The sequence below is a fragment of the Antechinus flavipes genome, chromosome 5 (genome assembly GCF_016432865.1).
Source record: "Antechinus flavipes isolate AdamAnt ecotype Samford, QLD, Australia chromosome 5, AdamAnt_v2, whole genome shotgun sequence".
Lineage (NCBI taxonomy): Eukaryota > Metazoa > Chordata > Mammalia > Dasyuromorphia > Dasyuridae > Antechinus > Antechinus flavipes.
This window is the reverse complement of record NC_067402.1, coordinates 201817426-201829824: the sequence shown is the minus strand read 5'-3', so window position 1 is coordinate 201829824 and position 12399 is coordinate 201817426. Positions and strand designations below refer to the sequence as shown.

Here is a 12399-nt window from a genome sequence, read left to right as displayed (position 1 = left end):
AAAAGAAAACTAACATGGATTAAAAACGAGAAGGAAGATTCCTTTCTTTTTTTTTTCCCTTTAAGAAAGGATAAGGCTTTCAGCTTGGAGGGGAAGCGGGGTATAAAGATCCCAGTAAGTTTAGCAATCTGGACCTTTTGTTATCACAGCAATGAATCAGCTAAGCAGTAGTTTGAGGTGGGGGGATGAAAGGAAGGCAAATACACACTGATGCTTAAAAGTTCCTCGCTTACATGGAAAGGTCAATGCTTAAAAGTTTGGTTTCTCAAGAAAACTAGGAAAATATCGACGAATGCAGCATTAAAAGACCCAAAGTCAAACAGAAGCAGTCAGCTTCCAAGGAAAGAGAGGAAATGGGGAGGGAAAGAAGTCCGACTTTGCACCCGCTTCTTCATCATCAGTCCCCCCCGCAAACCCCACCCCCCCAGCTACAAACGCTGCAAGCTTGGGGAGGGGTAAGGGACGGGTAGGCCACAAGAAGGAAATGGAAGGAAAAGGGTGCCGGACAGACTCCGCGTACCTGCAGGGGAGCCTGCAGCCCGCCTAGCGGGGGGGAAGGAGGGACGAAAGATAAATGGTCCAAGTTTTCTCTCCACTACCAGCAAGGTGCCCAGTGGGCCGCGCGTGGAGCAGAAACTTTGCTCCCGCCCCCAATCAGGTTCTATTTCCTCACTCCCTCCCCCTCGGCCGAGCCCCCGCAGATCCCAAGGCCTTCCGAGCGGCTCACTCTTTCTTCCCCCTTCCTCTCAATCCCCCTCCCCCTTCCCCCCGCCCTCCCCCCTCCTCCCCCCGCGAGCCCGATGTTTACCTCAGGCTGCAGACAAGGCTCCCGCTCACAGCGGGGTAGTTAGGGTGTTTCCTCCACACAAGTCTCCCGGTCACCGTCACTCGGTCACCAAGTTCCCCAACATGGACTCCTCCACTTCCACTGTCGTAAGGTATTCCGGGGACCGCCGAGTCTCCAGTACTAAAAGCTGCACGAACTGGGCCGCGCCGGAAGGAGGCGGCGGCGGGGTTAACAGGGACCAGAGCAATGCTAAACCTCTGTGTACCGCGGGCGCCGCTGCTGATGCGTCTCCACCTCGTCTTTCAGGGCTTTCCTTTCCTTCCTCTTCTTTTCCTCCCCCAGCCGATCCCCCCGGACTGCTCTCCGCTTAGCTAGATTACCACATGTCGGCACGCGGCAGCAACCGGACCTGGCTTCTGCCCACTCCGCGTTTGCTCTTGGCCTCCGTCTTCCCGTTCTGGTAGCTCTACGACACCCAAGGAGACCGCAGGGCGGCGCTGCGACCTCGACTAAGGATAGCGTGGCGAGCCAGCGTCGTCGCGTCACACAAACTGGGAGCGGAAGAGAAGGAGCGGCTGAGCTGAGGCTTCTGGGAAGCGTCCTCGATAGAAAGTGGGGTGGGGGGTAGAAGGAGGGAGGAAAATCGCGCTTCCTCCAGCTACGTACGCTTCTGCCACTGATGGGCCTTCTACGGATGCTGCACGTGTCTGTGTCTGGCCCTGGCGCACTACTGGCTGGTTTGGGTCTTCCAGCCCAGAACGAGATGGTCCCTGGGGCCAGGGAGGAGTCTAGGGAAACAAAGCTACTGGTAGGCTCTGAAAATGGGGAAAGTTAACTTCAGGCTACTTAGCAGCAACTTGGAAGGAGGAGCTCGAAAAAGGAGCTTGTGGTTTCTTCTCTTCATGCAAAATACAGCAAGTAGCTTACCAGCTGCCTGCCTCCTAGGTCTGCACGTTCTGTCCCCTGCATTCCACTTCCTCTTACGGAGTTTTTGCACAAACTCCCCTGATACCTGGAGGGGAATCTCCCCTTACCTCCTAATCTTAAAATACCTAATTGGGTTTTTTTCCTTCCCAATTTCACTTCAAGCAAGCCTTGCATGTTACATTTGGACTTTAAAAAAAAACCTCTATTATCTTTATTTACTTTAACTTTTGAAGGAGAAAGGAGAAAGCACAGTGAAAAGGGGGCTGGATTCAAGTGTAATCCTAAACTAGTCACTTAATCTCTCAATCCACTAGGCAATTCCAAGAAGCCAGTTCCTTAAACTTAATTTCCTCTTCCAGCAATTTGTCACTGAATTCACAAATCCAGTCCCTATCGCAGTTTTACTTGTAATTTTATATATGCAATGCTTCCACCAAGGTGGTAAACAAATTGTTATGTGCCTGTTTGCATGCATAGCTTTAATAAGTGGTTGTTGATAAATTTAATAAGTGGTTGTCTTAAATTTGTAAAAACTCTTCAATAAAAGGTCTCATTTGCAAGATATAAAGATGTTAATGTGTAAGATGCACTGCCCAATAAAAGATATAACAGGTAGGTCTGAAAAGTAGGAAGGCAAGTTAATGCTTCAAACAGGTTCGTTATGTTTACAGATTAAGTAAATACGGCTCATAATTACCATCTCAAATCCACCTTTCCTGCTCCAAACTCTCAGTTGAAATTGCAGACATTTCAGTAATTATCTAAAACTCAACATGTCTAAAACGGAACTCAGTATCTCTTCCCCTCAACTCTTCCCCCTCCTAATTTTTAACAAAACTTAAGTATGTGTTGTGACCCCATTTGGGGGGGGAGGGGTCACTTAACTGAAGGGAGGTGCCACGAAAAATCTGTAAACAGTAAAAGGTATTAAATATTCCTCCAAGATTTAATTCTTTATGTAAAAATAAACAAGTACATCCATCTCAATATTCAAATTTGCCTTCGTTTTTAATAAATGGTAAAATTATATGTATACCAAAGAATTGTTTTTAAATAAATTTCTTTACGATTTATTGGCAGTAAATGTTTGATTTGTATGCCTATTTTATATATCTATATATTTGGGATCGAGTAAAAATTTCTGGGACCAAAAAGGGGTGCAAGTGGAAAAAGTTCAAGAAGCTCCCATGTAAAGAGGATACTCATTTTCCAAGTCTTTCCAGCTAGCAACCTAGGAGTCCTCCCAGAACTGCTCTCTATTCCTCTCCCTCTCCTCTATCCCTTCATATCCAAGCTGTTGCCAAAGTCTGTGAATTTCATTTTATATTTCACAAATATATCGCTATCGCTCTTCTGACACTGAGCACTAGGGCACTTTCATAGAAAAGTCGGTGGGCTTGTCTCAAGTCTTTCCTCACTCCAATCCATCCTACAACCAGTAAAGTGATTTTACTAAAATCACAGATGGGACCGTGTCATTTACACCTTAATAAGCTTCAGTGGCTCCCTATTGCTTCCAAGATCAACTATAAAAATGTTCTCTTTGGCTTTTAAGGCCCTTTGTATCCTATCCCCCTCCTACCTTTCCAATCTTCTTACACCTCCCTCCCTCACCATATACTCTTTAATCCAATGACACTGGTCCTTCTGGGTGTTACTTATACAAACTTCTCCATTTCTCAGCTCTGGGCATTTTCTATAACTGTCTCCCATGCCAAAAATACTCTTCCTCTTCAATTCCACTTGCTGATGTCACTGGCTCCCTTTAACTCCCAACTAAAATCCCATCTTTTATAAGAAGTCTTTTCCAACCACTCTTAATTCTAGTGCTTTCCTTCATTAATAATTTACAATTTATCAAAGAGAGAGGGCTTCTATTGCAAAAAAAAAAAAAAAAATTAGAGTAAATAAAACTAAAAGTTTCACTTTAAGACTAATAGTGATTGAATAGCAGGACTGGTAATTTATTTAGTAAATCTGTTTTAATAATTCTGAGTGCTTTCTCCTAACATTTTAATGATGGAAAAGTAAAGGGGAGAAAGTACTTTCTCTTTGTAATCTCACTAGCTTTCCTGAATTTAATTACTATTTAATTATCTTCTCCAAGATAGATTTTCAAATCTATCTGTCCTGCCCCAGACTCTTTGCTAAACTCCCATCTCCAAATGCCTTTCAGTTATCTCAAACAGGATGTCCAGTACACATTAGGAAGTTTTCCTTAATCCATCTTAATTCCCTAATCCTTTCCCTTTGTTAACTATTTCCAATTTATCACACACACACATATATATATATATACAGACATATGTGTGTATATTTATAGCTTGCTTTATATATTTGCATATATATTTGCTTTAAATTGTAACAATTTGTTTTTTAATAATAGCATTTTATTTTCAAAATACATGCAGATAGTTTTCAACAATCACCCTTGCAAAACCTTGTGTTCCAAAATTTTCTCCCTCTTTTGCCCTCATCCCCTCCCCTAGACAGTAATCCAATATAGGTTAACCTTTTGCAATTCTTCTAAACATATTTCCACATTTATCATGCTGCACAAGAAAAATCAGATCAAAAAGGGGGAAAAGAGAAAGAAAAAAAAAAAAAAACAACAAGCAAACAGCAACAAAAAAGTGAAAATATTATATGTCATGATGCACTTTCAGTCCCCATAGCTCTCTTTCTGGATGCAGATGGTTCTTTCCATCAGATTTAGAGTAAATAAAACTAAAAGTTTCACTTTAAGACTAGTAGTGATTGAGTAGCAGAACTGGTCATTTATTTAGTAAATGTATTTTAATAATTCTGAGTGATTTCTCTTAACATTTTAATAATGGAAAACTTAGAGGGGAGGAAAGTACTTTCTCTTTGTGATCTCACCAGTTGTTTTTTTTTTTTTTAATTACTATCTAATTAATAATTGTAACCTGAATCGCCTCATTGTTGAAAAGAGCTACTTCCATCAGAGTTGATCATCACATATAATCTTGTTGCAGTGTACAATGTTCTACTCACTTCTACTCACTTCACCTCACTTCTACTCACTTCACTCAGTGTCAGTTCATATAAGTCTGTTTAGGCCTTTATGTAATCATCCTGCTCATCATCTCTTACAGAACAATAATATTCCATAGCATTCATATACCATAACTTATTCAGCCATTCTCCAACTGATGGGCATTCACTCAGTTTCCAGTTTCTTGCCACTACAAAAAGGGCTGCCACAAACATTTTTGCACATGTGGGATTACTATAATCATTGACTATTATGTCTTGTAAATGCAACCTATTCCATTGATCCAGTACTCTATTTCATGGCCAGTACTAAATGGTTTTGATGACCACTACTTTATATGATGATTGTTGCTATATAATATAGTTTTAGATCTGGTACAGCTAGGCAAACCTTTGTTTGCAATTTTTTTTCATTAATTCCCTTGAGATTCTTGACTTTTTTTTCCTTCCAGATGAATTTTGTTATTTTTTCTAGCTCTATAAAGTAATTTCTTGCCAGTTTTATTGGTATGCAGTGAATAAGTAGATTAATTTAGGCGGAATTTTCATTTTTATTACATTACTTTGGCCTTCCCAGAAGCACTTGATATTCTTCCAATTGTTTAAATCTAACATTATTTATGTGGCAAGTGTTTTGTAATTGTGGTCATATAATTCTTAACTTTGTCTTGATAGGTAGACCCCCCCAAATATTTTATATTGTCTAGTTATTTTAAATGTAATTTCTCTTTCTATCTCTTGCTGCTGGACTTTATTGATAACATACAGAAATTCTAATGATTTACGTGGATTTTTTTGTATCCTTCAACTTTGCTAAAGTTATTGTTTCCATCTGCCAAGAGTAATACTTTTATTTTCTCATTACCTATTCTAATTCCTCCAATTTCTTTTTTCTTCTCTTATTGCTAAAGATAACATTTCTAATATTGAATAGTAATGGTGATGGTGGGCAACCTTGTTTCACCTCCTGATCTTACTGAGAATGCTTCTAGTCTATCCCCATTACATAGGATGCTTGCTAGTGGTTTTAGATAGATGCTACTGATGATTTTAAGGAAAACTCCATTTATTCCCATGCTCTCTAGTGTTTTTTAGTAAGAAGGTTTGTTGAATTTTGTCAGATAGCTTTTCTGTATCAATGCAATCATATGATTTCTGTTAGTTTGATTATTGATATATTCTAATTATTATTATTCTATTTATTCTAATAGTTTTCCTAATATCAAACCAGCCCTGCTTTTCTGGCATAAATCCTACTTGGTCATTGTATATCATCCTAGTGATAAGTTGCTATAACCTCTTTGCTAAATTTTATTTAAGATTTTTGCATAATATCCATCAGGGAAATTGGTCTATAATTTTCTTTCTCTGTTTTGATCTATCTGTTTTAGGTATCTATGTCATAAAAGAAATTTGATAGTACTCCTTCTTCTCTTATTTTCCCAATAGTTTTTTTAATAGCATTGAAATTAATTGTTCTTTTAATCTTTGGTAGAATTCATTTGTAAATCCTTCTGGCTCCAGAGATTTTTTCTTAGGGAATCCATTAATAGTTTGTTCAATTTCTTTTTGCTATTTAAGTAATTTATTTCTTTCTCTGTTAATCTGGGCAATCTATATTTTTGCAACAATTCATCCATTTCACTTAGATTATCAGATTTATTGATATACAGCTGGGCAAAATAACTTCTAATTATTGCTTTAATTTCCTCTTCATTGATAGTGAGTTCACCCTTTACATTTTTGATACTAGCAATTTGATTTTCTTCTTTCTTTTTTTTTCTAATCAAATTAACTAAAGATTTACCTATTTTGTTGTTTTGTTCAGAAAGACAATGCTTAGTTTTGTTTATTAGTTCAATAGTTTTCTTACTTTCAATTTTATTAATCTCTCATTTTATTTTCAGAATTTCAAATTTGGTATTTAATTGACAATAATTTTCCTACATGTTTTCCACGAAGGATCTCTTTGAGGTGGTGATCAATAGATTTTTTCTATTTGTCATGATCTGTCACTCAAAGATAATTTTCTTGGATTATTTCTTACATTAATATGTCTAGATTATTTTTTTGGTCACAGCTTTCAGGTAGTCCAATTATACTAATATTTTCTCTTTTTAATCTGTTGCTTTTCTTTAAAATGTTTCACATTCTGTTCTATTTTTTCATTTTTTATATTGTTTTGCTATTTCTTGGTCTCTCATAGCTTCACTGATTTCCCCTTGCCCAATTCTAATTTTTAAAGAGCTGTTTTCATCTTTTAGATTCTGTATCTCCTTTTCCAGTTGGATAACTTTTTTTTTTCATAATTTTCTTGTTTGTCTTGGATTTTGTTTTTTTAGTTTTTTCCTCAGGGTCTCTCAATTGATTTCTAAATTCTTTTTTTTACCTTCTATAAATTCTTTCTGGGCAGAGAGCCATTTACCATTACTCTTTGGGGTTGAAGAAGTTCTTTTTACTTCAATGTCCTCTTCTGAAGATGAACCCCAGTCTTCTTTCTCTCTTTCTTTCTCTCTGTCTCTGTCTGTTTCTCTCTCTCTCTCTCTCTCTCTCTCTCTCTCTCTCTCTCTCTCTCTCTCTCTCTCTCTCTCTGTATATATAGAGATAGAGATAGATAGATAGAGAGATAGATAGATAGATAGATAGATATAGATATCTATATCTATCTATCTATCTATCTATCTCTATCTTTATATATATCTATATAAAGTTTCTATGATTGGATTTTTTCTTCTTTGGCAGCTCATTTTTTTTTTTGATAAGAAGTATTAGTATAAACACTTTTAATCATGAGGAGATGGTGCTTCTGCCTTCACCTCAGCTCTCCCCTCTGACATGGAACCCTAAACCAAGATCTCCTCCCTTCAGCAAGTGCTGTCAGCCGGGAACGCCCTGCCCCACTGCTTCTGTGCTCCCGTGTGCTGATTCCTTCCCGCCCAGGAACTCAGTTGTAGTAGGCTCCTAGGGTATGGGTGAGATTTTCCTGAGTTTCTTCTTAGGCTTCCCTGGGGCCAGTGGTGCTACAGATTTCCTTCCTGAGCTGGATGGGCCTGGCCAAGTCCCACTTGTTATGCTAGGGTTCAGGGGCTCACTATTTGTATTTGCATTGAAGGTCTCAGCTAGTCTGCTGATTCATCACCTTCTGAACCGGGAGAGAGTAGCCAGTGTTGCTGTATTTTGGTTAAAATGTTCCCACTATATTCCAGTGTGTGGGGCTTCTCATCCCAGGGTTTCCCTGTTTCATCTGTGCTGGTCCACATAGCTCCCTGCTCAATTGAGACAGATCTTTTCTGAAGTCCTTCTGCGATATCTTCTGCTGGAAATTTGTTACTCTCCTAATATTTGTAGATTCTGTCATTCCAAAATCCATTCAGAGACTTAATTTGGTGTTGATTCTGAAGGAAGAATTCAGGCAAAATTCTGTCTACTCAGCCATCTTGGCTCTAACTCCCTGTAATTGCATTTCAAAAAATGGTGGTAGAGGAAGAGAGAAACCCTGGAAGTGATATTGAAGAATGAAGTTTCCAACTCCTCTACCTTGACCCATGATGATTCAGGGAGAGGGAGTAGGCAAAGAATGAAAATAGACCAGTATTGGAAAGGAAAAGCAGGGAATATTCATTATTGAGAGGGATCTTCATTTCAGTGAAAACCACAAGATGGCTGGAGTACAAAAGGAAATATAATATATAAAGAAAATATAAGATAACATAATGGAGTACATATTCCAGAAAGCACAGTGGAAGAGGTGAATAGTTTTTAGAGTAACACATTAAAGGGATTGGGATTGAAGGGAATGAGAATGAGGGGAATATTGGGAAATTGGGTTTAAATGATGATAGCCAGTGATTCAAAATCATTGGAATGGAGAATTTGTTAATCATTGCAAATTGAATTCAGATAGGTTACCAGCATCCTCAGGGCTTTAGTCTCTTAGGATCTTCAGCATCTCAGGTGAATTGACAAGTAGTGTTTGGGGAGATAAAGAAATTACTTTTCTACCCTTACCCTAAAGGCAGCAGATTCACTTGTAAAGAGGAAACTTGGAATGGATGAAATGACATTTCTTCACTTTCAGCAGAAAGTAAGAAATCAGTGCCCAAAGAATAATATTTCTTCTAATTGGTCTCTATTCATATTTTCCTTTCTCCAATCGGTTCTCCACTTAACTGCCAAAGTGATATTACTAAAGCACAGGTCTGAAAACAGAATTTTCCCTCTTGATAGCTCCCTTTGCTTAGAATAAAATACAAACCCCTCTCTTTAGCATTTAAAAATTTTTACAATCTGGCTGCAGTATACCTTTCCAGGTAGATTATACATGACTTTCTTTTATACACTTTGCTTCTACTAACCTAACCTGCTTAATAATAATAGCTAGCATTATATAGCACTCTGCAATTTGCAAAGCACTTTGCAATTATCTCATTTGGTCCTCACAACAATCCTGTGGAGCAATTACCATTTATTCCCACTTTACAGATAAGGAAACAGACTAAAAGGAATTAAGGGACTTGTCCATAATTACACAACTATAAAGTGTCTAAAGTTTTAAATTGGAAGAAGGCTTTCTATCTCTGGGTCCAACATACTATTTATTGGACAATTGAGCTACTTTTTCTAGTAGGGAACATTTTATCTTCCTTCCTTATCATCACCTCTCAGAAATTCTTCAATTACTTCAAAAGCCTTTCCTCATCCCATTAATGGTTAGTGCTTCTCGTATCATTTTATTTTAGGTATAATGGGTGTAATAACCTCCCCTCTTAGTTCTGCTCTGCTGAATCATGTCCCATGGAATCTTTGTGAAGCTTTCCTGAATACTTTTTAGAATATATGTGCCCAATACTAAAAGAATTGTCATGGTGTAGTAAACAATTTCTTACAATTTCTGGGGGGCAAAATGGCAAAGAGTATCAGATTCAACCAGAAAAAATGGTCCACTATTAGTATGTCTTAAAAACAATGATCTGATCTCGTTTCCCCCTTTTCTTACTGTTCTTTGAGCATGTGTTACCTCAGAAGATTGAGAATTCTTGGTCTCAACGAGAACTCACTGGCAGTAAGAAGAGTAAGCTGCAATTACATCCTTCCTGGAGTTGATCGTTCACAGGATGAATAGGCATGTCCTGGCTTTTAGTTATTTAGTTATTTAGAAGTTATTTATAGAGTAAAAAGCTAAGATAAAGAAAGATAAAGTATGTTTCCAAAAGTCCCATTTAATATTCCCTGTTTAATGTATTAAGTATTAACTTCCTTAAAGATTATAGTATGCAATAGGGATTGCTATTTTATATTTCAAATCTTTGTCAATTCATATTTCTAAATATATTTTAAGTATTTATTTTGTATGAAGGAAATAGCTTTTTTATACCTGATTTTTATTGTACATTGAATATCTCTTTGATCTCTATTTTGAGGAGATCTTAGACAAGAGCAAAACCTATATTTTAAGTTGTTTTCTTTAGGACTTTTGTAGAAGAGAATAAAGAATCATAACCTGATTTGTTTCTTTAAGGACCAAGTTCCCAGGGATTGAATCTGAGTGAATCCAGAACAAGAAGAAAGTATAACAGTCCTTTAGGGTGAGTGGTCCTATTGCTACTTGCGTATAGCCTGTATTTGCTTATCTGTGAACATGATGATTTCTTTAATAATGTTGCTCAAACATTTCTGATCTTATTCAAAAAGAGATAGGAAAATCAAATTGCCAAAATCAAAACTTAAAAAAGGTCAAAATAGTAAAGAGGGGGAAAAAAGGAAATTAATAAAGACTGTAAAATTAGAGGACTTAATCACTTTGTCCTTGTATCACTAGTGCCTAGCAAATTATCCCTCACATAGTAGTGATTAATAGATGATTGCTAATTGATAACTTGGCTTTGATCTAGAAAAATGATTTAGAGGTTTCAGTGGAGTTATATAAAATAGGATTTCTTTTTGAGATGTAATTAGGACTTAGGATGTGTACATGTTCTTAAGTAAATATATACAAGAGAAAAATGATTTCTGGATACCTGTCAGTTGTTTTTCTCAATGACATTTATTTCTTAAATGTTCATTTTTCTTATTATGAACTTGAAAAACATCAATAAACACAAAAACTTCTTTATACAAAGAAAAGGAGTATAGATGACATATCAAATCTTTATTATGTGCCAAGTCTTATAAGCTACCCTTTTTTGCCATAATGTTATCTAGATGGGCATCTCACTACCCCTACAGCTAAATTTGAACCCATTTCCACCATGGCTTATGTACATATTTATATATTTTCACCATAGACTTTTGTTGAAATTATTTACAACCTTCTTAGCAAATAACCTTTTCTAAAAATTAATTGGAGATATTGACTTTTTTGTTGAGAAACCTAAGATTGGAGACTTAGAAGCTCCAGTGCTTGAAAGGTAGATTTGTAATAGGGTTACCTAAACGTTGAGATCTAGTAGGAATAGCTGCCTCCTGGGGACACAATTTGTCAGTGCAATTGCTATTTGGCAGAGTGGGGTAGAGGATAGGAAGGCAGGATTACAAATAGATTTGTGCAAAATTGCCCTTTCTTCCTTTGATCTTTTTTCAGCATATGGATCTAATAGTGTTTCTCAGTTACAGGTAATTTAGTGACGTTAGTCAATTAATGCAAATTTATTAAATGCTTAATATTTCCCAGGCTTCATACTAAGTGCTTGGGATACATAAAGAAGCAAAACAAAGTTTCTGCCTTCAAGTATCTCACAGTCCAAAGGGAAAGACAATATGCAACCAAACCTCCACATGATTTGCTATCAGGAAACTTTTTCCCCTCCACTTAGAATTATTAAAACAGATTTACTAAAGAGATTACCAGTCCTGCTACTCAATCTACTAGTCTCACAGTGTTGCTTTTGGGTGTTCTTAATCTGAATAATTTCTTTGCAACAGATGCTAATATGACCCCTTTAACCAGGAAGAACAAAAGTTATTGTTGAGATAAAAATCTTCCAAAACATGGTTTTGAAAATATTTGTTAATGCTTTTAAACAATGTTTCCTTTTATCATGTTTTACTGCCCTTCACATCCTCTACACAAAAGCTGCTGAAAAAGCTTTTCTCAAAGATTCTATGCTTACTAAATTATGGGTATAGCTGTGAGTATACATATTATCATATGTATTGTGTCCTGAAGTTCAATGTTTCTTTCTCCTCAACCACTTATAAATATACCAAACATACCTTATATATACCAAATATACCTTATAAATAAACCATATAAATGGTCTGTATGTGAGTGCTAGCTTGGTTAGTCATTGCTCCTGGAAAAAAAAAAAGTTAACTCCAACTCCACTTGAATTGGCAGGTCAGGTCTTCAGAATATAACTATTTACATATTCCCCCAGGATTTTAGGAGGAGTCCTGATGGGTTAGAAGTATCTTTCTAATGATATTGCTCTTAATCCCCCATCTCAATATCAATTGCCAGTATAAATATCTCCCCAATATCAATTTGATCTCTTTTCAGTACAAGTGAACCAGTTTTACATCAATTTGTTTTTTAAAAGGCATATTTACTAAGGAAATAAAGCAAGAAAAGAAATACACAATTATTCCCCTGAAATGAGGGAAATAAGTGCTGAACCGTAGAGAGAAGTGCCCCTTTATTATACATTTATGGGAGTATGCTACCAAGCCTC

The 12399-nt window shown here is 37.0% G+C and overlaps 1 protein-coding gene across 3 annotated transcripts in view; it reads right to left on the bottom strand.

Annotated features, from left to right (window-relative positions):
- Window positions 1-1249, bottom strand: part of SCAF11 (SR-related CTD associated factor 11) — a 90845-nt gene extending 89596 nt beyond the window's left edge. For all 3 annotated transcript variants that reach the window (XM_051961799.1, XM_051961798.1, XM_051961800.1), the window contains exon 1: window positions 809-1249. The gene's annotated coding sequence lies outside the window, so the exon portion shown is untranslated. The remainder of the gene's footprint in view (window positions 1-808) is intronic.
- Between the last annotated feature and the right edge of the window lie 11150 nt (window positions 1250-12399).